Source organism: Cornus florida, unplaced genomic scaffold, assembly GCF_030987335.1.
Source record: "Cornus florida cultivar Cherokee Brave unplaced genomic scaffold, ASM3098733v1 CherokeeBrave_3.0.0_Hap2_Chr02, whole genome shotgun sequence".
Classification (NCBI taxonomy): Eukaryota; Viridiplantae; Streptophyta; class Magnoliopsida; order Cornales; family Cornaceae; genus Cornus; species Cornus florida.
The window spans coordinates 95,454,743-95,481,930 of record NW_026775572.1 but is presented as its reverse complement, the minus strand read 5'-3'; positions in this window follow the sequence as shown (position 1 = coordinate 95,481,930).

Here is a 27,188-nt window from a genome sequence, read left to right as displayed (position 1 = left end):
CAGTCCTCTGGTGTAATTTCAAGGGTTAGATCAGTTGTTGGATTAGTTGTTGCAGATGGTACAGAGTGATTGTCTTCAAACCAAACTGTTAAAATGAGTTTTTTGTTTGTTTATTTGGAAGATTTGGATGGAAAGAAATGTTATATTGTATGGTAGAACTAAGGAGTCAGCTTCAATGGTTGCTAATAGTATTGTATGGGAGGTGTTGAATTTCTTTTCTTTTGGTATTGCTTATGTGATGGATGTTTTTCAAGATGGTGTAGGCTAAGGTTGATTGTTAGTGCATGTTCAAATACCAGGTTTTTAAAAGATGGATTTAAGTTGTGGTGAGGCTTGGAAGGAATTTATTTTAAGTTCCAAGTTTTATTATCTTTGAATGTCCAGAGCGCAGCTGAAGGTTATTTTTTGGTGGGATGTTTTAATTTTTCTTATATAATAGTCAAGCAGTCTAGTTGAAATTATTGATGTAATTTTTTGAGAATAGGTTGCTTGCTGGAAGTGGGTTTTGCCATTTCATGTTTTGTATTAGAGATTTATCTCCATTTGTAATTGTAATATTTTGATTTCAAATATATAAGATACCCCATTCAGGAAAAAAAAAAAAAAAAAAAAAAAAAAAAGCGCTTTTCTATTAGCCTTCTCAGTCTCCAACTTTAGCAGAATATTTTCTTCATAGCACCTTTCTTAAAAGTTTCAATTTCGGACTCCAATATTGCATTTTGCTTGTTAGCCACTAGCACTTGCTCACGTAGGCTAGAATTTGAGGATGGAGAAACCACACCATGTCTGAGCCGACCAACACAAGTTGATGTCATACCAAGCAGTTCATTAAGATCCACAGTCATTACAGCATCATCTCCAACAGATTGAGACTCCTTGAGTTGTGTAGCCATTTTTTCTTATTATTCAAATAATGGTAAATTCCATTAGAGCAATAGATTAATACATGCATGAATAGAAAAATATAAGTAAATAGATTCTTTACATGGATCTCTTGAGCAAGTGGACAACTCCAACCTTTAATTAGCTTAAAATGTGTTTTATCAAAGAGTTTTATCCTCTAAAGTTGTTGTGTTTAGGAATTCCTCTGTATATTTACAAATTGTAATAACATTTTTATTAATTTGTTAACTAGACTTTTAAAAGAAACAATCATAAATGCAAATAAACTTCAAATGTTACCATCTCCTTAGGATATCAAACAAATGATTTAGATTACCACGGTGAGGAAATTTGTTCTTCTGTATGTTCTTTTCGTTTGTTTCACTTGATTTTTGCATAAACACAAACCAAACTATTAGAAAACCACCACCAATCAAAGAATAGACAAGACCAATGTAATGTCCCGGATATTTTAGTATTTTTATTTTTATTTTTATTATTTTCCATGCCTCGATGTGCGCACCATGTAGGTCCCTTTATTTTTTCTTCAATTGATTCCTTTTACCTATCTATTTAATTAAGGTATATGTTTATATGGGTGTTAGTTTAGTTGAGAGAGGAAGAGAAATTTATGTGTGGCATGTGTGTAATTAATTTTGAGAAGGGAGGCCAATATGGTAACTTAAAGGGTCAAAGGGTGACTCATTGTTGACCACTCATTTTAGAAAGGACTAGAGGCCATCTTTGGACCTCATTTTCTTCCTCTCTCATCCAAAACTGTAATGACCTGGATTTTTCGGATAAATTTTTTCTGTTGATCTTTTCCTTCCTGAGTTCAGTTCCTCGTCGCTTAGTGTCATCTCGAGTACTCTGGAGTGATTTCCGAGACTCTTTTCTTTGAATTGACAACTTCCTTTGAGGACGGAGTCATTTCCACATTTTTCGTTTTTCGACACTATTCACTTTTTGTCCTTTTCCCCATTTCGTCTTTTTCCCTATTTTGTCTTTTTCCCGTTTCTCACTGTGTTGGCATAACCACACTTCTTGCGTTCAGAGTTGGGTTTTGACTTCATGTATCTTCATTCTCAGTGGTTTCCATGAAATACGTATCTTTACTTTTGCAAGAAAGTACTCTAGTTGCTCTCGGTATCCATAGGGGCATGGATGCAAAGTTCTTTGGGAATCTTTTCTTTTCTTGAAGTGTTTTTCATAAATATCTTTTGAAGATATTTATTTCAGGGGTTTCTAAGAAAATATCTTTTTGGAAGACATTTTCATTATGGGGCAGTTTTGTAGTTTTCACTTTTTAGAGGGGCCATTGTGTAATTAATGAAAGTTATTGCTCAATGTCTTGTTTTGAGCCTGGATCCTCGTACAGGATTCATTTTCACTTTTCATCGAGTCGTGTACTCTTGGAATTTTCTCCTGGTCGATGTTTTCCAGTTTCAGGGTTTTTGGCCTGATTTGCGCCAAATTTGTTTGGGGCATAACTTTCTGCTCGGGACTTATTTTTTAACATCGTTTCTTCCGTTATTCATATTTGCTCATTTTGAATCTTTTTTATTCATGGAGTTTTTCCGTTTGAGCGCGTCTGCTCGAATTTCACTTTTCGGGACCCGGCAGGGCCCTTTCGGGGCACTATTTGAGATTTTCTATAAATAGGAGCACTTAAGAGAAAATATTAGATTTTTCTCTCCCTCCTCTCTCTTGGCTGGATCTCATGGCAGCCATGGCTGCCATGCTTCTCTCTTCTTTTCCGGTCACTTCCCTTTAGTAGAAAGGTATAGTGTCTTAGTGTTTTTTGTTCCCCTTGCCGTGCTCTACCATTCCCCCTTATTAGAATTCAGTTTTGGCCATTTCTTGAGTTCAAGTTTGAAGTCAAGTTGTGAATTTGATGGGGCTTCCTTGTGGGTTATGTTCACGGTGTTGTCCCTGAAAAAACCTAGAAGTTTCGTCTGATTTGGAGCCGTTTCATTTTGGTGAAAATTTGAGATTTCATCTCAAATGGAGGTAGGAAATGTTTTAGGATTATTTGTGTGTTGTATTATGTGTTTTGATAAGCGCTGAATACTGTATATTCAAGCGCCCTAAATTACTTTAACAAAGTCCATTAATTGATTATTTTATGCAGATTAACTCCATTTGCATGTTTTTGTGCATTTTCAGGTTAAAGTGCAAAAAGGAAGCAAAAATGATGCCTTGTGGAATTTTGAACAAAAAGGGTGCCAATTCTGAATTTCTGGCAGCAGTAGATCCTGACTTTTGTCGCCATTTTCGACCTACTAAACTCAAGAACTGGACTTCCATCATAACATGAAAGATTTAGAGCTCTGAATCAGCTTTCCAAATCTTCAAGCGGTTCGTCATTCAAAGTTCGGAGCAGAGAGTTATGATCTTCTTAACAGAGGTGCGCAGAACTGCCTGGCAGCACTGAAGTACTGCCTTTCTCCCCATTTTCGACCAACCAGACTTGAGAATTGGGTCTTCATAAAAACATGATGTTTTTAAAGCACTGAATCAGCTCTCTAACTCTTCAAACAGATCATCATTCAGAGTTCGGGGCACAAAGTTATAGCAGTTTTACCAAAGTAGGTCAGTGTTGAGCAAGAAGAGCATGTTGCACATTGCACTAATTTAGAGTGCTCGAGACCACTCTTCGAGTGCTCGAAAATCAGACAGATTGCACTTGAAAATGGCTCACTTTTAGCCACTTGCACATTGGTTTCCTCAATGCCATCTTCCTTCTTTATGAGGTGGTTGGAGGTGTTCCTTGGAGGAGAGAGAGGGTTTTGTTGGAGGACAAAAGGCAACCAAAGGCTACACAATTCATATCCTACATTTTCTACAAGATTAGAGGAGAGAGAAGGGAGCAAAGGAGGTGTGTTCTTCAAGCTCCAAGAAGGTTGCACGAAAATGGCCATGAAGATGGAGCTTCTTCCTTCTTCTAGCTTAGCAATGGGTAACTAACTCTTTCTCTAGGGAGGTGATGAAGCCTCTCCCTTGTAAGCATGTCCTAGGATAGTCTATTTTGGGGATTTTCCATGTATATTTTATGGTTTTTTTTTTCATAACCAAGAGCACCTCATTTATTGTAATGAATGTTGATACATGTATGGATGATTTCTTTAAGTTGATTATCTTGTCTTAGATGATGTCTTAGAGTAATCATATTGCTTGAGTTTTCCCTGGTGAGAGTGGAAGTAAGGTTATGAAATGGTTTCATGGGATGTTGATAGGTGACTTTGATAGACCATTGCTTAGGAAATCCTTTGATGGTGTATGCTTAATCTCTAACTCCATGTGCTTTATCATTTTGTCAAGAACTTGATAGTTTCTCATTTAAGTAAATGTGTATAAGCTACACCTTAGTTAGGTAGTCTAAGCATGTTTATCTTTTGATAGATTATACTTGTTTGAGACCTAATGTACCTCTTGATTACTTATATGGCGACCATGTGTTGCTATGTAAGTCTTGACCATCATATGTTGTTTTTCCCCCAATTTAGGTCTAATCTTGCATATGTATAGGGATGGAGGCGGATTCACTTCCCTAGTCTCCTCTTCTTAATCTTTTCATCCTAAATTCCTTGCAAATTAGTGTTTTATGCACTTTGAATTCCTAATTTAAGTGACAGCAAACAAAACCTCTATGAACACCCCTTCATCATCCTAAGAATGACTTTAGACACTTAGGTTGCCTTAGACTAGCGCAGTCCCAGTGGTTCGACTTACCCGACCAATAGCCCTATTTTACAATGATTCGTGCTATTGCGATGGTTGATGTATAGTTGATCAACCGATCAATTTTTGGTGCCGTTGCCGGGGACTGCAAACGGTTTAGCAACCAAAGTTTAGGGTTAATTTTAGTTTGATTGTGAATATTGTGTCTTGTGAATATTCCTTATGTGTTTTGATCATCTTCGTGTTGTAAGATTCTAGGGACTCGAAGCTCGCCGTGGGATTGGTAGCAAATTGTAAGTCTAGAGGACCCCAGGTAAGTCTCGTGACTTCTAGTTTCGAATTGTGGATATCGTGCATGTGTTAAGCTTAGAAGTAGAAAAATTGCAAGCCCTTGTCGAGGCTATTTCAATTGTGTATTTTCAATTCCAAGCATCGGTCCTTGTCATGGTCATTTTAATTTTTGTCTTGATAATTGAGGAGAAAGGGAATATCATTGTATGTGGAGTTGATGATAAAGAATTGTTGTGTTGATTATATTGTGTGTTGTTGATGTTTAAGTCCTAGATGGAGGGTAGTTATCTTCTAACTCAATTCTACACACCACATGCGTTTTGTGCTTTTTGCTCTAGTAATTCACATCATACAAGAGATTGTCTTCCAACGAGACAATTCTCGGATTTTTATCTAGAGCAACCAAATGCAAATTTCTCTGAACCGGGTAGTGATCCATACTTCAATGGTTATGACTCGGGTAGGGGAGATCACCAAAATTTCTTGTGGCATGACATAGGAAATTCAACCCCACAATCTCATATGCAACCTTTTCAACCCAATGATCATCCTTTCCCGCCCTCTTCTCCTTTTCCACCGTCTCCATTGGATGAGCTAATTGTTGCTAACAAACAAATGATGGAGTCTATGCACACGCAAATGATGGACTCCAACAATCAACTATTGGCCTCCCTTGCTAGCATGCAATCCACAGTAGAGTCTATCAATCAAGTGGTACCATATCACCAGTCCCAAGTTAGTGCAATGATAGATGACCAAATATCTCAAATTCAACAAAGGATTAATGCTAAAAATATGAAGAGGAGGAAACATTTTAATTTGAATTTATGGCCAATCCAAAAGAAAATTCTATGAATGATGAGATTACTCCTAGTAACTTTCATCATGAGAATGATCAAGTGGTTATTACATGTGAAAATGTTGAAATGGTGGTTGAAGATCAAATTGTTGCCACTCATAAAATGGAAGAATTTGTGGTTAAAAATGAGGAAAAAGATGATGAGATTGCATCCTTTAAAACTCCAAAACAACCCCTAAATAATCCTTTGCTTGATGCACCTCCTTCAATGGAAGATCCTCTAAAAGCTTGTTTGGCTCATTTCAATTGTGAGGATTTTAATGTTGACAATTCCATTTCGGAGGTGAATTCTTTGCTTAATATTCATCCACCTATTCATTCTCTTCCTTGGTCAACATCAAATGTATCTCTTTCTTCGGAGCTTGTATCTCATCCCATTCCTTCTCCTGAGTTATCTCAAGCTATTGAGCCCGAACCACCGGATAAGTGTGAGGAGGATGTTGAAAGTTTGAAGGATAACTTGTTGAGCATTCCCGTGCTCAATATGACCCTTCATAAGTCGTTGCTTGGTGCACCTTCACCTAATCCATCTTCCCATAATCCAAATAAGCCCCATAATCCAAAGTTCTTCATTGAGGATGAAGAGTGGGTTGAGGTCTTTCCGCTACCTCTTTTCCACTTTTGTCTTCAAGCTCTTCCTCCTTCGCTTTTAAAAGAATTATCCTATTTGGGGAAGCTTGAATCTCTTGAGAGACATGGTATAGGGTAAGGAGGACTAACCTGATCTCAGTGTGTCTAGCTATCGAGATTTTTAAGGATTAGTACCTGCTCTAACTTCGTCTAGCTATCGACATTAAATTTAGCAAAGCAAGGGAAGCAATTCTTTCAATTTCCAAGCTTCCTTCTCTTTGAAATTGCTCGTGCCTTGCAAAATTTTCTGGGAAACGGTGTAGAAATGCCAAAATTTAACTTTCTCTGGAACTATCTTAAGTTGTGTTCCACATTTTTAGACTGGCTTCTTAGACCTTCTCAACTCTTGTTTTCATTCCCGGAAGTTTCCGGCTCTATCAGGCAATTTTCTCGGACTTCCGACATGGCACTCACATGCATAGCCTCTCATCTTCAATGCATTGTTGAAATGTTCTTAAACTCATCCATGCATTGTGTGAAGTGAAAAGTTTAAAAATTTTTCCAATTTGATCAATGCATTGGCAAGATGTTACAAAGTTTGACAAATTATCCATCCATGCATTGGATTGGAATAATACGCCAAGTTTCAAATTTTCCATGCATGGCTTGAATTTAGGACTGACATGCAAATTTTCAAAAATTCTCTATGCTTGAAATATTCATTTTTGAGAATTCCATCCATTTTGCATCATGTTGCAATGTATCAAGGCTTGGAAAGTTTTCCATTGGCATAAAAAAAAAAAAAAATTTACGTTCATGTCAACTTACTATTATTATTATTGTTAATAATAATAATAATAACGTAAATTTTTAAGGTTCCAGTTCACAGTTTTCTTGCATGCATTGCATTCATGCATCATGATACCTGCATTCAGCTCTCAGTGCATGCATTGCCTTCATGCATGCATGCAAATTCCATGTAGCAATTCTTGCATGCCTTAACCCCTTGCATGCATCGGACTCAATGTTACATGGCATGCCACTGTCGTCATTTGCTCACTGGTATGCTCACTGTCCCTCCATGGTTCATTGGTTTCAAGAACCAGCTTCATCCTCCTACCCAAGCCCCGATTGCTCAAGCTCACAACCTCTTTTAAACCACAACATTCTGAGCCTACTGACCCACTTTCGAGCACTCAAACTCCAATTTGGAGTGCTCGAGCTTCCTTGCATTTTTCCTCGACCTCTCTGGCTTCATTTCGAGCAATCTAAGCTCCAATTTGGAGTGCTCGCGGTCCATGCATTAAACCACTGAACCTACTGCTCTCAATTCGAGCACTCGCAATACCATTTAGAGTGCTCGACATTGCTCACACCAAACACCCAACTCATTGCTCTCAGTTCGAGCACTCGCCGAGCCTATTTAGAGTGCTCGAACTCTACCTTCTTTCTCTCTCAATAGCCAACCCCACACATCATGCATGCCATCTCTCGGCAACCCCTCACCTATCCACTATGCAAGCTCACACCAACCAGCCAACCATCCCTCTCAGCCTCTATCTCCACAGCACAACCATAAACCATGCATGCCCATGCATGCCTCCACAACCCTTCCCATGCAACCACCTGCCGAGTGCTCGAGCACTCTCCAGCAACACCAACCAGCCAACCTTCCCACTCTCAAGCTCTCGGTTTCCCCCTTCTCCCCACCAACTCCAACCAAACCAGCCTCTCTCTCCATCAAACCATCACCCTCGACATCAACATCACACACATGGTGGCTCACATCTCACACATCAACCTCACATACACATCTCACACATCATGCAAACCATGCATGAACCTCTCGACATGTACCCAAAACCCACCCACACACCATGCAGCCTTGCCTGCATCAAAACCACCAACTTCCTTCCCACCATCAAGCCAACACCCTGCACCATCATCAACCCACAGCACCCATCTCTCTCTTCCTACATGCTTCAACCTCAAATCATCCTCCCCTCATCAACTATCTCGGTTACCTCACCCAAAACCCACCCAACCCATGCAAACCACTTCACCTCTCAGCCACCATGCAGACCTGCATGCAAGCATGCAAGTCCCATGCATGCATGCACCTCCATTTTCACTCCTCTCTAACCATCTTCACCATTCACTGAACCACCAACCTTACCACCTTTCTTCCTCCTCTCAACCCACAACCCTGCATGCCCATGCATGCAAACCCACGCAGCCCTCCCCACCAACTCACCACCACTCTTCACACCATGCACCTCAACCCCACACAACCAACCCCATCCATGCAAACCCCAACCAACCTCCTCACCAACCCAGCCTCAATCACTCTCGACCACCAACTTCCAAACCCACCACCTCATGCATGCCTCCAGGCCAAGCCACCTCACCACCATCATCAAACCACCCTCAAACCCATGCAAACCCACCCCATGCATGCCCCCAACAACCAACCAACCCCCACTTCACACACCACCACCTCTCATGACACACCAAACCTCACCCGAGCCCTCTCACTTCCCTCTTAAGTGCTCGAGCTTGTTTGAAGCTCACACCCGAGCTCACTGCCAAGACTTCGAGCACTCGAAGTCCCATTTCGAGTGCTCGAAGTGTGGAGCACAATGCCCCATCCTCAGCCGAGGCCACTGCCCCAATTTCGAGCACTCGAAGACACCCTTCGAGTGCTCGAACCAAGCTTCCCTCTCTCTTTTAAAACCACACAACCTCTCTCTCTCGACCCAAGCCTCCCTCCTCTCTTTTAAACCCCAAACCCACACTCCACTTCCCTTCCCACTCTCGGTCACATTCAAAATCCAAGCCACCCCCACAACCCTCTCAACCAAACCACCTTCACCATCCCCCTCACCTCACAACTAACAACTCCATCTCACCACCCCTGACCTCTCGGTCTCCCTCTTCATCTCTCCCTCTAACCCCTCACCTTTGGCCACACACCACATACAACCTTCTCTCACTTCCACCCCACCTTCCCCGTTTTCACTCTAATGCATGCATGCATTCACTCCATGTGCCTCCATTCTTATTCTTCTTCTCAAAGTATGTGAGCTTCATTTTCTTCTCAATTCCTTGCCTTTATTTCCTTTATAAGGAGGATGGGAATGCATTGTGGAGGTTGTGTTGTTTGTGGTTGATGAGTGCTCTATGCTAGAGCTTGGTTTGATTGTAAAATTTTTTTGGTTTTCTTCATCCCTCCCACTCATCTTCCCATTCTCTCTTTTGTGGTGCACGCCAGGTGCTCGCTGAAAGTCCTCAACCAAGTCCACCTCTCTAAATGTCTCGTGCCAGTCCTTCTCACCCTCCTAGACCCTCTGCGGGTGCCCGTGCTGTCAATCGTGAGCGACCACGTGATCCTTGGGATCGCAAACAACTCCACTATGAGCTTTCTTTTCCGCTCACCGATGCCTTTGATATTCTCCCCACAACTTCGTGGGCTGTAGCCGAATTGACTAACCAGCGTCTGTAGCACATTTGCGCGCCCCTTGCTAGGGTTGCCTACCCCCGTGTAGTGCGCCTCTTCTATCAGAATCTCCAATACCCTGAAGAGCCACCCATTTTTCTCACTACATCTATTGATGGCACCACCTATGCTTTCACTATGACTGACATCATTCAGGTTTCTGGTTGCCCCATTGAGTGCCCCGATGACATTGTCAATCGTGAAAATCTCCCTTTATATGAGGAGCCAGATACATTAACTATGGAGCAGATTGCTGCTGCCATTTGCACTGTTGACGATCCTACCAGGCCCCGGTCTTTTATCCGCAAAACCAATCTTCCGGAACGCCTCTGGTTCATTGACACTGTCTTCAAGCACAATGTATGCCCTTTGGTGCATAGCACCGAGCGTAGGGGCCTCCTTTTGCAAGCCTTATATGCCATGGACCAAGGCCAATGGTTCTCCATCCCAGAGCTCATTTGGACCACATTTATGAAGTTTTGGCATGACGCTCATAATGCACGGGTTCCGCGAGTTGAAAATCAGAAATTGCCTTTGCCGTTTTTCATCACTCAGCTCCTTCAGCACAAGGGTTTCATTGTTCCTCCCCATGAACCAAAAGGCGAAAAGATTAAAATTTTTACCAAGCGCCGTTGGATCAATGTTCTTAGCCATTCTAGTACCCCTCAGCCTGCTGCCCCCCTGTTCATCCAAGCTCCACCTCCTCCTCCTTTTGAGGATGCTTCCACAGCAGCAGCCGCTACAAGGGTAGAGCCTCCGGTCGACTCTCACCAGGACCAGGCTTTCATCCGGGCTAGCATTGCCGGTATTCATGAGCGACTGGATCATTTTGAGAATTCTTTGTCCGTGTACACTCAGACTCTGTGTGAGACTTCTTCACGTGCCGAAGAAGATCGTCGTCTTGCTGCTGAAGACCGTCGTGTCGCAGCTGAGGAACGTCGTTTGGCTTCCGCTGAACGGCGTAAGACTCAATCTCTCCTCCATTCCATCCTCGCCCGTTTACCCTCTGGACCGTAGCTTGTTGCGAGTGTTGGACCTTATCTTTTTGTTTCATATGTACATATTTCTCTTGTATCTTTTGTTTTCCTTTTGAACTTCCGGAATTTGCTATGTATAGGTTGCTCTAGTAGACATGATCTATGTACAGCTCTTTTGTAATCATGTAAAAACTCTTTTTGAAATGCAAATTCTCTCTTTTCTGTTAACTTTATGTACATTATTTTTCTATTTTTATGCTTGTGCTATTAATGCTTTTTGTGGTTGTTTCTTTTTCTTCTTCGTGATACTTTCCAGGTTGCACAGTCCAATTCAAGTTTGGGGGTTTTGTATCCCATGCCGTTTCCTCCCCCTGGGTATTTTTGTTCCTTTTTATACTCTTTGTCATTTTTGTCTCTAACTTACATCCATGTCCCACATTGAGGACACTGTGTAGTTTAAGTTTGGGGGTGCACCAAAGCATTCTTGGCATAGTTTTGGTATCATATTTTTGAAAAGCAATGATAGTGTTACTTGGAACTTGTCGGAGACAAAGCATATGTTTAATACCTTGTGTATAGAAGCAATTGAGAAATTTTTGAAAATAAAGAAATTTGAAATTGAAGTGATCATGCAAATACAATGTAGTATGTATAAATGCCTCAATTAGATTCTTGCTGGATTTACACTCTTATAAGCTTCACAATGCACAGATGTACATTGGAAACTTAACTGTGAGGCATGCAACTTGATTGACCTTGACCTTGGCCTAGTTAATCTGATTTGATGAACCTGATAGATGGATACCTTTGGCATGAATCTAAAAAAAAAAAAAAAAAAAAAAAAAAAAAAAAAAAAAAAAATTGAAAAGATGACCAGTTGACGTTCGTAGCCTTTCCAACTCGAGCTATTAAGCCCTAGGAGTGTCTCTACACTTAGCACCCTAAAGCCATCTGGTTTGGGAGTTGTTGGCCTAACGCTTGCTACAAGGGTTGGTTAGAAAGCTTAAGGGACTTAAACATTGCACGGTCATTCAAAAAATAAAAAAAAAAAAAATTTGTAATAAACATGGTTCGCTAGAGTTCGTAGCCTTTCCAACTTGAGCTATTAAGCTCTTTGGAGTGTCTCTACACTTAACACCCTAAAGCCATCTGGTTTGGGAGTTGTTGGCCTAACGCTTGCTACATAGGTTGGTTAGAAAGCTTAAAGGACTTTAGCATTGCACAACCATTCTATGTTTCGCTAATGAGTTACAATAAATTGTCAACAGGCAACAAAAGTTGTCTTCAAAATAAAATCATGCCTTAGGGACTTCATGTAAAGGGAATTCATTGATTTGAAAACTTGTGCCTTGGAATTGGAAAAGAAAGTAAAAGCCGCATGTTGAAAATTCAATTCACTTACACTGAAGTAGAGTTGATTTCCATTTAAGAGATGACAATTGAGTTATTTATATGGACGATGATGTTGATGCATGCACGTTGAAGTGGTTTTTGTAAATTTTTGTATCAATGCTTCATATATGCAAGGTAGTTTTCCCAATGACCCCATCTCCAGTTTTTGTCTGTTTCAAGTTGTATTTGAGCTATGTATCTATTTTATTTTACCATGGTAGATATTTTGGTAGTAGCAGTCCCATGTTTGTCATTCCATTGAGTTTTACATTTTAGTTTTGCTAAGGGACTAGCAAAATGTAAGTTTGGGGGTGTGATAAACGCTGAATACTGTATATATTCAAGCGCCCTAAATTACATTAACAAAGTCCATTAATTGATTATTTTATGCAGATTAACTCCATTTGCATGTTTTTGTGCATTTTCAGGTTAAAGTGCAAAAAGGAAGCAAAAATGATGCCTTGTGGAATTTTGAACAAAAAGGGTGCCAATTCTGAATTTCTGGCAGCAGTAGATCCTGACTTTTGTCGCCATTTCCGACCTAGTAAACTCAAGAACTGGACTTCCATCATAACATGAAAGATTTAGAACTCTGAATCAGCTTCCCAAATCTTCAAGCGGTTCATCATTCGGAGTTCGGAGCAGGGAGTTATGATCTTCTTAACAGAGGTGCGCAGAACTGCCTGGCAGCACTGAAGTACTGCCTTTCTCCCCATTTTCGACCAACCAGACTTGAGAATTGGGTCTTCATCAAAACATGAAGTTTTTAAAGTACTGAATCAGCTCTCCAAATCTTCAAACAGATCATCATTCAGAGTTCGGGGCACAAAGTTATAGCAGTTTTACTAAAGTAGGTCAGTGCTGAGCAGGAAGAGCATGTTGCACATTGCACTAATTTAGAGTGCTCGAGACCACTCTTCGAGTGCTCGAAAATCAGGCAGATTGCACTCGAAAATGGCTCAATTTCAGCCACTTGCACATTGGTTTCCTCAATGCCATCTTCCTTCTTTATGAGGTGGTTGGAGGTGTTCCTTGGAGGAGAGAGAGGGTTTTGTTGGAGGACAAAAGGCAACCAAAGGCCACACAATTCATATCCTACATTTTCTACAAGATTAGAGGAGAGAGAAGGGAGCAAAGGAGGTGTGTTCTTTAAGCTCCAAGAAGGTTGCACGAAAATGGCCATGAAGATGGAGCTTCTTCCTTCTTCTAGCTTAGCAATGGGTAACTAACTCTTTCTCTAGGGAGGTGATGAAGCCCCTCCCTTGTAAGCATGTCCTAGAATAGTCTATTTTGGGGATTTTCCATGTATATTTTATGGTTTTTTTTTTTCATAACCAAGAGCACCTCATTTGTTGTAATGAATGTTGATACATGTATGGATGATTTCTTTAAGTTGATTATTTTGTCTTAGATGATGTCTTAGAGTAATCATATTGCTTGAGTTTTCCATGGTGAGAGTGGAAACAAGGTTATGAAATGGTTTCATGGCATGTTGATAGGTGACTTTGATGGACCATTGCTTAGGAAATCCTTTGATGGTGTATGCTTAATCTCTAACTCCATGTGCTTTATCATTTTGTCAAGAACTTGATAGTTTCTCATTTAAGTAAATGTGTATAAGCTACACCTTAGTTAGGTAGTCTAAGCATGTTTATCTTTTGATAGATTATACTTATTTGAGACCTAATGTACCTCTTGATTACTTATATGGCAACCATGTGTTGCTATGTAAGTCTTGACCATTATATGTTGTTTTTCCCCCAATTTAGGTCTAATCTAGCATATGTATAGGGATGGAGGCGGATTCATTTCCCTAGTCTCCTCTTCTTAATCTTTTCATCCTAAATTCCTTGCAAATTAGTGTTTTATGCACTTTGAATTCCTAATTTAAGTGAGAGCAAACAAAACCTCTATGAACACCCCTTCATCATCCTAAGAATGACTTTAGACACTTAGGTTGCCTTAGACTAGCGCAGTCCCAGTGGTTCGACTTACCCGACCAATAGCCCTATTTTACAATGATTCGTGCTATCGCGAAGGTTGATGTATAGTTGATCAACCGATCATGTTTCCCATGATTATACAACTTATATGTCTACCTTGTATCAAATTTAGAAAGTTAGTAATTTTTATTTCTTTGTATAAGATTTAAAATTCATAATGATATATAACTTTGATTTCGATTGTGGCATGCTAGAAAGTTTAGTTTTAATATGTTTATTAACATACTTTAATTTGAGAGCATTTGGTTGAGTTTGAAATTCTAGAGACTTTAATTAAATGAATTAATTAAAATATATTTTGTGGTTTCATTGGCCTAATTAAGTTTTTCAATGCATATATGTAATGACCATGGTTTGTCCTTTGACATATATTAAATTGAGGCCATTTGGAAACGAATTGAAATCTAGAGAGTTAAATTATTTTGATTTAATTAAATTCTATCTTGTTTATCCATGGATTTAATCATGTTTTAGAAGTTGCTTCTATGTTGAGATCATGGATTTGGACTTGTTGAGTATTCACTTGATTATGTTTTAAGCATTGAAGAGTATTGTTGTTAAATTTATATTCATGAGAACTTGTTTCCAATATTGAATATATGATTGACTTGTGTAATGAATTGTACACTTCGTGTTGACAATATGTATGCCATTTTAGAATGTGAATCCTAAGACATGGATTGTGTGGCTTTGTGCATGGAAGGTGATTTCGTGCATTATATAAATTAAGTATAAGTTGTGAACTTATTTGGTATATTTTGGATTCTCTTGGGACATTGTTGTTACATGTGATATGGCTAGAGTTTGGCTCTAGTGCGGGAGGTATGAGTTCTCCCCAATTGAGATAGTGCGCACTTAGGGTGGTTTTCCCTGCGGGTTAGTGCCTAGAACAACCATTTTGTTCTCAGCGGAAATCCAAGACGTGACGTCCAAGTCTTCCACTATTTGTTTTCACATTCAATTCCAAGTTTGCAATCGTGTTTATATTGTGACTTGTGGTTTTGGCTATTGGTGATTTGATGTTGTTAAGTACATCTATACTAAATTGTTATATTTAGTTGATCTCACACTTTTAGATTTCTAGTTGATAGTCTAGAGAATCTGTCTTGATGTGTGGTATTAGATATTCTAATTATACTAAATTGCTATATTTAGTTGATTTTGCATTTTAGATTTTAAGTTGATTACTTGGAAAATCTATATCTTGTTGCTTTGTGTAAGCATGTTTCTATCTAGTTGATTTGTGTAAGCATGTTTTTATCTTGCTGCTTTGTGTAAGTATGTTTCTATCTTGTTACTTTGTGTAAGCAAGTTTCTATCTAGTTGCTTTGTGTAAGCATGTTATATCTGGTTGCTATGTGTAGCATGCTCTTGTGTTGTTGAAATTACATAAAGGATGTGTTTTATGCTAGTAATGATCTTAGGTAGCTAGGATGCTCCCTGAGTCTCACCTTTGACATAGACGTTAGGTGGAATGAACCACAATGATTAAATCATGCAAATTTGTAAAACTTAGGTCGATGCATGCTCATTTCCTATAACTAGCTTTATGTTGCTTACCCCTATGGTACTGGGGCATATTTCAGGTACAGGGTACAAGATTGGTGAGTTACACATGCTTTGGGTGAATTGCAGTATTGAAGTTTCTTTAGAGGCTTTCTTGTTCACATGCAAGTGTTAGCATTTTTAAGATTTGTCTATGAAATGTAATTTTCCTAACTTGGAGGTTTGGCATGTCAAATCTTGTAAATGGAATGTAATGAAGCCATAGGCCATTGTAACATGTTTAAAATGCCATATTACACTTGCGTGCATGTTCACATCATCACATACTTGTATTTAATGCAAATTGAACATGCCATGGGGTATTCCAAGTGAACTTTCAGCCACGCGTGCATAACAGGAGGTTTATGCACTTTCTCGAATCATTTTGGTAGAATAAAATGCCATTTTGATCGATCGAAGCCTTTTGGGTTTTGTTTGAACCTTGAAACTTCACTTTCCAATAGCCAAAGTCAGCATTTAAGGTCATTTCGGTCGACCGATGACTCATTTCTGGCGACCGATGGTTCCTTTTGATGTATCAAACCAACCAAGCCTTAAAAACTTGTTTTTAGCTAAAATTTTGTCCATTTTGGTCGTCCGATAGGTCATTTCGGTCTACCGAAATAGCTAGATCCCGAGAGTAGCTCTAGTCCAGTTTCAGCACTGTTCTTCCGACTTCAAATGACCATAACTCCTTCGTTTTAAATCCAAATAGGGTGATTCTTGAGCCTAAATTCATGGATTTTGAGTCAAATTTCCAATGGTACTAATTTCATTCTCATATTACAATCACAGTGGGCGTTATTCAAGTTTTAGTGAGAGGGTGTCGGTTTTCGCTTAAACAGGGAAAGGGCGTTTTGTAGGATTCTTGTCCAATGTTCTTAGAACCTCTTGGAAAGTCATAAAATGATTAAGTTAGGTTGTTTTCACCTTGTTTGACTTGTTTAGAGTCAAGTTTCTCTTTCTGGTTGTGAGTTGACCATTTTGCCCTTGGTTCATGGTTTTTGTCCATTTCGACCTTTGTTTCTGTTTTCGTTCTCCTTGAACTCCGTGACTTCTTGGAAGGTCACATTGGTGTCTTAGAGATGGTCTATATCTCTATAGACTTTGGTTCTATCTTTTGCTTCCGCATTTCGGACTTGTTCTCGGGTCAACTTTCAGTTCATCACGGACGCACCGGGTTGAAAAACTTGGGTCGTCACAAGAACCTTATGTCTCTTTCTATACTCTATTAGAATTTTTAAATGAAAATTGTTTCACCAGTCATCAACAGATGCCTTTGACTGAACATTGTGATCAATGGTTGGTTGTGGGATGAAAAGATGCAACTCAAAACCAACAAACATAACCCATTCAATGTGAACCATTGCAAACTATTGCAATGGTTGTGTCCAGTGATGAATAGACAAATATAAATAGCTGTATCCAGTGATTGAGAGACATACCTAATCTGAAAAGGCACTTAAAAAAATGGTTGCTAAACGCATATAATAGACATATATAAGTGGTTGCTAAATGCAAAACCGTACTTTAAAAAAAATGATGAATGTTATGCTGAAAAGTTTTGGTTTAACTCAGAATTTATGGAGGTAAGTTTTGCTTTCCACAAACTATGTTCTCAAAAAAATACCTCTAAAGAAAACTAATGTGACACCATATGAATTATGAAAAGATCGAAAATATTCTTATAAATTCTTAAAAGTGTGGGGGGGTGACTAACTAAGGTTGTAGTTCTTTCTCCTAAGAAAATTAAAGTGGGATCTAAAATATGGCGACCTTATGGGTAGGTGTGCTGTGGGCGGGTGCAAGAGGCACAGACAGGCTACCACATTGGGCGAGCTATAGGTGCACAGTCCCTCATTGCCTAGGTAAGAAAAAGGTTAAATGTTTTATGTGGTGGTGCTATCTCCAATTGGTATGACGCCTTTTGGGATAAAACTCAAGAACAAAACCATGCGGGCTCACGCCCAAAGCGGACAATATCATAGCACGTGATGGAGTAGATCATTACATAAAACCTTTGATAAGTTATGCTCATTGTAATGACCCGGTCTTTTTCCTCCTTTTCCATTTTCAGTGATTTTCTTTTTTTTTCATATTTTTTTTCTTATTTCGTTTTTTACTCGTTTATCGTTTTTCCTTGCTTAACCTCACTTCGAGTGTTCGGATTTGATTCCGGTTTTGCATGCATTCATGATACTTGATTTCCATGACATTGGTATTTTCACTTTTGTTGAAAAGCATGCTAGTTGATTTTATTTTTCATAAAGAGCATGAATGCTTACTTTAGTGTAATTATTTATAACTTTTGGGATTTTAGTGTAATTATGCAAAATTATTATTTTTCGTTTAAGGGACCTTTTGTAATTTATTTCAGAAGATATTTTAAAAAAGGACCATTTTGTAATTTTTGGAAAGTGTGACAAGTGTCACACTCTCATGGAGCCATTTGTTGGCATTTAGGTGAAGAGACTTGGCACCATGACCTCTTGACATTTGGTGGGTGGTGATTCATCCATGTGTTGGCCTTAGATTGGTGCACATGTAACCATTGATTGTTGACAAGTGTAAGCTTAGGATTAAGTCTTAGAAGAGGCATTGGATTGTTGACAAGTGTAAGCTTAGGATTAAGTCTTGGAAAAGGCATTGGAGTGTTGACAAGTGTAAGCTTAGGATTAAGTCTTGGAAGAGGCATTGGATTAGTGACAAGTGTAAGGCCATGATGTAGTCTTGCATTGTGTGTGTGTGAGAGGTAGTGCAAGAGCACATAGTGAGTGGAGGATCTCTAGCCCTTCCACTCACCATTTTTACACTTTACTTTCTTCATTTCATTATCTCACATGAACCCGAACAAATCCACTATTGGAGGAAAGCTTAGTTCATAGCTTACCCCTTCAATTTAGCTCACTTCCATACACCTTAGACTAAAAACCTTGAGAGAGAAAAGTTTCCTCTCATTCTCCTCTTCAAGAACCCTAAACATGTTTTCCATTTTGTGCTTGGTAGCTTGGATTATAGAGATATAATTCTCTATTGAGGTAGGGGTGGTAGTATGTTTATTTTCTAAGTGTTTTGAAATCCTTTGGGGTTTAATATATATTGTATACATGCTTTTAGAATTGTAGTATTGCATACTATAGGAAATCCTTATGATTGACTTAGGATTTCATTGATCAAGCATGTATGTTGTGTATATATCTTGAGTAAGATTGTTGAAGTTGTATAGAATTCTTAATGGTTTGAGTTACTATGCTATTGTAATGGTAATCCTACATTCTAGTAGATTACTATTGATAATCATGATTGTTTTAGAAGCTATTTACTAAAATACAAACATTTAGTATATATGGCTTATTGTTGAGGCATGCTTAAATTGATAAGTTATTGTTATTGTTTTGTGCATTATATCATGTTAGGAACTTGTCATCTATCATGCCATTCTAGACTTAGAACCCTAAGACATGGTTGTGTGGTTTCGAAGTTCTTGTGCTTGTAAGGTGGTTGATATGCCTTATTATTTATATATATAAGTTTTAAACTTGATATATATTTTGGATTCTCTTGGGACATGGTCACTAGTAACATGACTAGAGGTTGGCTCTAGTGCGGGAGGTATGAGTTCTCCCTAATTGAGATAGTGCGCACTTAGGGTGGTCTTCCCTGTGGGTTAATGCCCAGAATAACCGTTGAGGTCTCGGCAGAATTCCAAGCTTAGGTGTCCAAAGAATTCATTTTTTTTTATTTCGCATTCATTTCCAAGTTGACAATCAATGCTATTTATAACTTGTAAATTTTGTTATATGCGATTTGATGTTGTTAAGTACATCCATTTTGATATTGTGTTGCTAAGAAACATTTAATTTAGCTTAAGATGATCCCTTAGAACACCTTGAACATAGACGTTAAGTGGAATGCTCCCTTGTATTCGTCTATATTGATCTTGCAATGATATTGAAACTTTAGGGTATACGCATATACTTCTCCTACGAGTAACTTGATTACTCACCCTAGTGGTTTGGGTTGTTTCTCAGGTAAAGAGACCATGTTCATGGATGCTCATCATCCTTAGAAGATTTTGAGTTATGTGAAACATTTTTGTATATTGACATGCACTTGTTTAGCATGCCTTCCTTTTGGATGTTAAATTTTGTATACCATGGATATATGGTATTGTAGAAGCTAAGATGGCTTCCTTGATGTGTAATGTATATCTAAGAACACTTGAAGATGTCTATTTTGTATGCATAACATGAGGCCAAGTGCCATGTACATTTATATCACATGTATGCTAGTTTATTCCCATAGTTTGTCTTATGAAATTATGAGAATTCGAGGTTTGACGGGTCGTATTTTGTATACGACATGCTATGTGACCATGGGCTATTGGAACATGTGTATTTACTCATTTTACATATGTGTGCATGCTCACTTTGGCACACAACACCATTCTTGATGAAACGAACACTTAGAGTAGCATTCATTTACATATTTTTGCTAAATCAGACCTCAAGGGCATTTTTGGTATTTCAATTGAAAAATAAATGTTAATCTTGATATAGTTGACCAGAAAACATGATTTTAAGGGGGGTTACTTCACAACTTTTTTCCAAAAAAGGCCCAAAAAGTCCTCAAAATTGCATTTTAAGGTTGCATTTTAGGTGCAGCCTACAGCAGTTCGAGCGCTCTAAAGGGGGTTCGAGCACTCGAAGTTTGGGCAGAAAGTTTTGGCCCTCGGGCATGTACTATTTGAGCACTTAAAGTCCTTGTTTGAGCGCTCAAAGTACTATTCATAGGTGTGTGTTTGTGTGTCTTGGTTCAACAAAGAACCTCCGACTTCAAATTGTCATATCTTCCTCGTTTTAACTCCAAATTGGTCCGTTCTTGAGTCTAAACTAACCGCATCGAAATAAGCTTTCCAATGGTACTAATTAGAGTTTCAGATTCCTTTGGTACCTCAAGAAATTCAAGTTTTAGTGGAGGGGTATCAGTTTTTGGCCTGAACCGGAATAGGGTTTTTCTTCCTTCGACTTCAAGACTTGATATCTTTATTGTTCGGACTCCGAATCAAGTGATTCTTGAGTCTAAATTTATTAATTTTTCGTTATCTTTCCAACGGTGTGCTCGGTAGTACTCACTTTTATGATGAAAATGACCATTTTACCCTTAGGTTCCTCTTTGTCCATTTTTGAAATCTTGTTTCCGCATTTATTTTCTTTGGGTTCCGTGATCTCATTGAGGGTCTCTTTGGTGTCCTAAAGACATGTTATGTCCCTAGGGATGTCATTTCATCTTTTACTTCAGCAATTCGGATCCGTTATCGGGTCATCTTTCGGTTCATCACTGACGCACCGGGTTGAAAAACCTTGGGCCGTCACACTCATAATAGTAGTGCATATCATTTTCTTGGGCATAAATCATACAATGAAAATAAGGATGAGTTTAGACGCAGTAAAATGGCTAGAATGTCTAAATGTTTTCATCTTGATTTTCTAACATGTTTATTGGAGAACGAGCCACAAAGGTTTAAGGAAGCAAAGTTTTCTCCTGATTATTATTATTTCCTAGATTAATTATATGATATAATTAATCATGTGATATAATATTGGACTATGTAGTTGAATAACTTAGTGTGCATAGTAATTCAATTTTTACAATATAATTTTTTTAATGTGTGATATTATTAACTTTGTATATATGTTCATGACTGGTTTGTGTATTTAATGCAACAGACAAAAATTAACCAGTCTAGTTTTGTTAATTCTCCCGATAGTCAAGGGAAAAAGTCTATACTAGTGTCTAAGACACGTATAGCTGTGAATAAGTTGAATCAGAAAAGTTTTTTTTGATAACTCTAAAGAGTTTAATGGAGAAAATTATGGATACACTAAGCTAGTACACTGAGACAAGCTAAATTAAGCTAGTTAGCTATAATGTACAATTTAGCTAAAAACTAAAATGTTACTGAGTTACAAACTAGTTAGCTTAACTATAAGCTAGAGTGATCACTAAAGTGCACAGAACCTTAGAGATGTTTGTTGGTTCTAGATCTCAACTTGGTAATAAAAAACACAAGGGTGATGAGTAGCCATTTGAGCCATAAGCTATTTAAGCTATACATCATATCTGCTCATGTACGAGGGAATAATACTACTTGTAAAATAGTAGTTTTTGAAGAATATTCTTCAAAAAAAAAAAATTACTCTATTACCAATATTGTGGCTACCTTGTGGCGGCTATGTGTGAGCATGTGCAGGTGACACCAGTAAGCTACCACACTGGGCGAGCTACAGGTGCACAATCCCACATCGCTTAGGTGTGGATGGGGCAAGTTCTATATGTATATTCAATACCCTTCTATGACACAATGTATTTTAAAGCTGTGATAGTCGTGAATCCACCAGAACTTTAGAGTTAGTACCAGGACGGGTGACCCCCTAGGAATTCTCTGGTCAGGGGAAGCCAAAAGCAGACGTTATTGTGTCTGGCTAGGGTGAGGGTCGTTACAAATATAGACAACTTAGATAAGGGTGTACTAAAGTTAAGAGCTACTAGAATTGATAGCTGAGCAAACTTAACTTCAAGCCAGTGGTAATAGCAGAGAAGTGGGTGCTCATCATAACCTAGTAGTGAGATCTGAGAAGAGTGTGCTTAATCTAACCTAGTAATGATAGTTAAGAACTCACTTTTAACTAGTAATGATAGCTGAGAAGTGAGTGCTCACTATGCAGTGATGTATCCAAAGCTTAAATAATAAGTGAGTTATTTGCTTAAATGATTGAGTTATGTGATGTGTGACACATGAAAGGGTATGATATGTTAATATAACTGACTTAACATGAACATAAACATAAACATAAATAACTTAAGTCATAAATATGAGAAATGTAGAAGCAAATATTAATTAGAGCCCATTCTAATTAATATCTCTAGCATTAATTCACAATAATGTCAGTGAATTATTATACGAATAAGTTAGAGATAGAGTGATAAAGTGAGTACATATGCACTAGATACTGTTATAAATGCTTGTTGGGAAGCGAATATGGAAAGTTGGATGAGGTGAAGTATTTAGTATATGGTATTTCAAGAGTTAGAAAACCATAATAAATACAATTTCAGGATTATCCCAAAGTTGTGGGGGAGATACTATCCATAGATGAAATTTGCTACGAGTTATCTCATCTTAAGAGAAATACTTATAAATGTGGGGAGTTACAAGTCCTAAAACCTTTAGGATAAAACCAAAAATCATTTATAATATTTTAACAATAGTGCATGTTGTTTCCTACGAGGAAAATATTATGGAACAACTAGAAGAGTTCTTTTTCTAACTGAAGAGCTAAGTTATTTGTTCCAGTTGAAGAGTCAAGTGTGCAGGCTTATAAGTCCTTGAGTGGATTAAATTTGGTACCGAGACAATGAAATAAATGTGATGCATAAGTCATTTTATACCTTAAAACAATTAATGATATACTAATTAGTATATTTGATATAAAATATTTAACATATGATAACATAGTATATTCTCAATATAGTGAGATTGAGATAATACTAGTTATGATACAAAAGCCTAGCTAACTTTCGTAGATATAAATCTTAAATATAAATACTAGTCAAAGTACATTACTGGTTAAGATTATAAGGCATCTTAATAATTGTGATTAATCGCACACTTTTAATCTAGGATAGGATAACTAAAAAGCAATAAATTGAGTAGTTGAGATATACCCTAAGTCAAATATTGCATAGATAGAGGTATCTAACTAAATTAGAGGTGTAACAGTGATGTAATCTAGATGTGGGATATTAAAGACTTCAAATCGAAGAGTGGATATGTCTTTAATATTAAAGGTGTAGTTGTATATTCTTAATATAACTCAAAGTTAAAAACTTTGAATAAATCAAATAGGAAAGTCAATAGACTTCACCTATAGGACATTTCAAAGTAAGTCTACACCTGTGCCACTAAAGAAAAGGATATTGCTAATAAGCAATTTTGGGGCACAAAGTATACATTTGCTCTCAACTAAAGAAATCTCTGCAGAGTGTAATATTTCTAAACACAACCTTGTGGCCACTTATAAAATTGAGGGCTGTACTAGAGAGAAATTGTACAAATCATCGAGGGGAATGGTGTTAAAGCTGAAAGTTAACGAGTCATCTTAATAGAAACCCAACCTAGCTAACTAGAGATCCCAAGATCTAGGTTCGAAAGAACAATAAAATTCTGAATGGCTCACCAGAAGCACTAGGAAAATATAAATCTTCTACCCACTTCTAGGATAATACAGTGCTACCTACAACAAGGATTAGGATAAGCTACGCTTTTAATGACTCTTATACCTTGAAAATTCAAGTGGGTATGGTAAGATACTCTTAATAAGAAGTCACCTATATAAGTATGAAGTGGAGCCGCTTTTATGAGAACTATAAAGAATAAGTTTTTTGGAGCGCTCACTGAATATCAGGAGTTGTTTAGGGCCAAAATGAATACAACAATGAGAACCAACTCTGTGATGAAGGGAACTGTGTGTTTGTTATTATCTTGGTTTACATCAATGGCTGAATAGTTCAAGACATCACGTTCACTGGTTAGTCAGTAAATCCAATAGTAATACACTAGGGAAGGTTCAAGGCCAAAAGTTATTATTCCGATGTAGTAACTTTCTGATTATACTTTATCTAGTGTCGACATGATCATCTTTTACATTTAAACATCCAATTTCCATTCATGTGGGGGATTATTAGAATTTTTGAATAAAAATTATTTCAACAGTCATCAACAGATGTCTTTGACTGAATAAGTGTGATCACTGGTTGGTTGAGGGATGAAAAGATGCAACTCAACACGAACAAACATAACCCATTTAATGTGAACCATTACAACCTATTGCAATGGTTGTGTCTAGTGATGCATAAACATATATAAATAGTTGTGTCCAGTGATGAAGAGACACATATAAATGGTTATCTCTAATGATAAAGAGACATATATAAATGATTGTGTCCATTGATAAATAGACACTTGATGAGCGCTGAATATTGCATATTCGAGCCCCTAAATATATGTATCTTAAGACCTAAAGTGATACTTCTATCCATTGTTAGACTAATTTATGTTTAATGTGTGTTTATAGGTACTTTCCCAGAGAAACGGTTAAAACTGGGACTTTATGATGAAAAGACTGATATCGAAACTTACAGAGTCATTGCCGGTCATTCAAAGTAAGCCGAGAGCTTAAATGGTGAAGTTTGGAAGAATTCAGAATCCAAAGCTCGAGCCCAAGTCTTGAGGCTCGAGCCCTACAAGAAAAGAAGAAAAATCAACAAGGCATTGAAGCTTGAGCGTTCTACCTCTAGAGCTCGAGCCCTACTCAGTGGTACTCAAGCCTAACCTCAAGGTGCTCGAGCCTTGACCTTCAACCTCAAGCACAAGGCGCCGAAATTTAAAGAGTTGATTTAATGGAAAAACCAAGCTCCCAGGTCCTCGTGCCAGACCTTAAGGATCGAGCACCATCATCCAAAACTTGAGCCTTGAGTACCCAAAGCTCGAGCTCGATACCTAGAGCTCAAGCCCATGAAGCTTGGATCAAGAAATGTTAAAAAAGATGAATCCCAAAATATTCTAAGTGTTGAAGGAAAAGAGGCTTCGAAAAATAGTTAAAGAAATTTGGCTAAGTGTAAAATTAAAGATCGAGCACCATTCCTTGAAGGTCAAGCAATAACTCAATGAAGCTCGAGAATTATTCCCAAAGCTCAAGCCCGAACCTCAAAGCTCGAGCTCTACTTCCTAAAGCTCGAGCCTTCCATGACAGATCAAATTTAAATTACGGGATTATTCTTTTTACAAGTCGTATCTCATTCCAGATGGGCCAGAAGACCTAAAACCCACCAGACCTTTATTTTCTTCTATAAAAAAAAGGCACAGGCCTTATTAAAAGAAGTTCCTTTTTCTCGTATTATTTAGAAGGCTGATATTGTGGTGGCATCTTTTAGGGTTTCCATAACCTTAGAAGGTGAAGATCTTGAGAAGAGAAGTGTCGTCTATGACGATGGAGCCGACTACAACACAGATGGTATTTGGCATTGTCATGAGTAGCTAATTCCTCTCTTAGGGCACTGATGTACCCCAATCTAGTACTATGGTTTGATTATTTTTAACTCTGGGATATTTTAATATATATTATGCTTTCGATTACATGACTATGAGCAATTGAGACAACTCAATCGGATTTAATGCTTTAAATAGTTTTCAAATTGCTATTACCTTGTCTTAGATATAACTGTTTATTTTCTATTCTCAACCTATTCTTATTGGGCAGTATCTGGCGGAGCCCTACTGGATATAAGAATAGAGGTTATGTAATGGTGTTCCAATGTTTTCATAGTCTATGCTTAGGAAAGATGGATTGTTTGCAAATTAGTTAAAAAAGTTAAAGTAGGTAGGTGGATAGTCCACGCTAACCGCAGATAGGTTATAATTAACTGCATTTCATAAAACATCTTTCTTTAAAACCCAAATTGAATGAATGTTATTGAGTTCAATTCATTTAAAATATAATTTGTTAAATCCCCAGAGTTGAAACAGTTAACCATAGTATGAAGGTTGTGGTGAATTCAAAGCCCTAAGACCTTTCTCTCTCTGATCACTCTAGTTTAATTTTAGTTTATAATCGTGACAACCAATCAAACAATTCAACCAGTTACCTATAAAACAATAGAGATTAATTAAAAGCAGAACGTAATAACTCATCTCCCTGTAGGTTCGACACCTGCTCTATAGTGCTATCCTACAAAGATTCATACTATTGCGAGTGGTTATTTATAATTAAAACAACACAAAACAGACACATATAAATGGTTGTGTCCAGTGATGAAGAGACACATATAAATGGTTGTGTCCAATGATGAAGAGACACACCCAATCTGAAAAAGCATTTTTATTTCCATAAATACCCCTTGGGGGCCATTTGTAACTGGTTCAATTCATTTTATTCTCTCTCCCTCTCTAAACTTGAACCCAACCCAAGTGGGTTCAAACCATAGATTAAGTATCCGAGCCACTTAGACCATAATCTAATTTCACCGAGCCATATTAAAATTGGTCCAAACCATTTGGTTCGGATTGCACTCAATTCAACATTTATATAGTATAAAAGCATTTTTAAGTCAGAGAGAGTATTACAAAGAAGAGGTTCGCCGTATCCACGAGTTTGTAGTGCTGCTACTTGTGGATGTAGACCGTTGTATCCTAGGAGACAAGCACCACAGACTCTGTCAACACCATGCGGGGCGTAAATTGTCTTCAGGACATAGTATCCAATACTAGCCAGGTTCTTTATTTATTATTATTATTTTATTGCTTTAATTTTCATGTTTAATTAAATATCAAGTTAAATATTTAATTAATTATTTTTAACATATTATTACTTATCTCATTGGTGTGATTCTATGCGTTCCAATTATAAATCCACACTAGCTATAGCATAAAT